The 1,460-nt window shown below is 34.2% G+C and overlaps 1 pseudogene across 1 annotated transcript; it reads right to left on the bottom strand.

Moving 5' to 3' along the window:
- Positions 1-315: 315 nt before the first annotated feature.
- Positions 316-1,184, bottom strand: LOC309401584 (TPR and ankyrin repeat-containing protein 1-like; annotated as a pseudogene). Its single transcript has 3 exons — positions 1,080-1,184; positions 474-935; positions 316-417 (listed from the first exon to the last, which is right to left on the bottom strand). The product of its transcript is annotated as a TPR and ankyrin repeat-containing protein 1-like (transcript).
- Positions 1,185-1,460: the final 276 nt, after the last annotated feature.

Raw genomic sequence — 1,460 nt, 5'->3', positions numbered from 1 at the left:
TTTAATTATTCATGTGATGTATTTTTTGTATGGACTGTACACCGCCCCGAGTCCCTTTTGGGAGAGGGGGCGGTCTATAAGCGCAAATAAAAGCAAAGTAAAGTAAAGTAAAGCTTTAGCAAAAAAAAAATCTCAACAGTTATGAATTTCCCATCTTTCACTCATTTCAGATCATTACAATAGGTGATATACATGGGAACACCAGGATTGAGGTGGATGTCAATTAATTAGTATGGAAAGAAAAATCTATCTGCATATGGTGGTGGTTTATCTATGGCTGAATAGGCATCTGACTTGAAACTCCAATTTGGACAATTACTGGAATGGATGACGTAATGAAGTTTCCTTATAACTGTCAAAATATTTAGATCCCTTAATGCTAATTAAATTGCAATCTTTGTATTTCTTACTTTTTTTCTAAAAAGAAAAGAAAATATCTTTATGAGAGAAATAGAAACAATTAAAATGCTTACATCAGCCCATGCTTTTATCTTGTAGATGTCTTCCACAGTATCAGAAATCATCTTAATAATACTTTGGATTTTCCTTTGTACTACTTCTGAATGTTCCTTGGATGCAAAATCATCTTTGATGCAGGCTTTAAGCATTTTCACTATATTCATCCCACTACATATTGATAGTTCTATCTCATTTTTGAAAAATGTATAGTATCTCCAATAGGATTTTTCTTTATTTTTATGCTCAACCAGGATAATGTGGTTTTCAAAAGTTGTTCCAGCAGCAAATTTTGACTTCTTTCCATCATCTTCTTCCTATCAGTTTCTGTTCGAGACATTGTCTCTTTGGATTCTTCTCTATATTCTACTAGAGAATCAAAGTTTGCAGGATTTAGAAATTTGATTCCACAGAGATCATAGTGTTGAGTCAATATCTGCTCTTTTAAAGATCCCTAATGCAATTTCCAAGGATTCTGGCTTTATACAACAACGCACAAGCAGGAAAAGGGATTGTAACTTTTTCTGTAAAATCCTTTCCCATCTAATATAACAACACACAAGCAGGAAAAGGGATTGTAACTTTTTCTTGGCAGAAGCTTTATGATGCTGTTTTGATGCTACAGTGACTAATGGATCTTCCTTGTCTTCAACATCAATGCCTTTATCAATATCAATTTCCAGATCTTCAAAATAATCTGCCTGATTGTGATATGCAAATCTGTCCATGTCAGCAACTTCATAATAGATGCCTCTGACTCTTTTAGATCCCACCTCCAAGAACTATAAACTATAAATTCTTTGTCTTGCAAAACAACAGCTTCTTGAGTCCTTCAATGACTTCTTTAACCTCAGATGCTTCAATCATGAAATCCACCATCTTGAACATTTTTTTCAGGTATTTCAGATAGGTACTGGTTTTTTTTTTCATTTCTGCAAGATCAGAGGTGGGTTTTGACTGGTCTGGCCTGGACCATTAGCGATAATTTGGCATCCATTTGTGTA

Source organism: Natrix helvetica, assembly GCF_964273705.1.
Source record: "Natrix helvetica genome assembly, chromosome: Z".
NCBI classification, from domain to species: Eukaryota; Metazoa; Chordata; class Lepidosauria; order Squamata; family Natricidae; genus Natrix; species Natrix helvetica.
The sequence above is the reverse complement of the archived record's forward strand: the minus strand, read 5'-3'. Positions and strand labels throughout refer to the sequence as shown.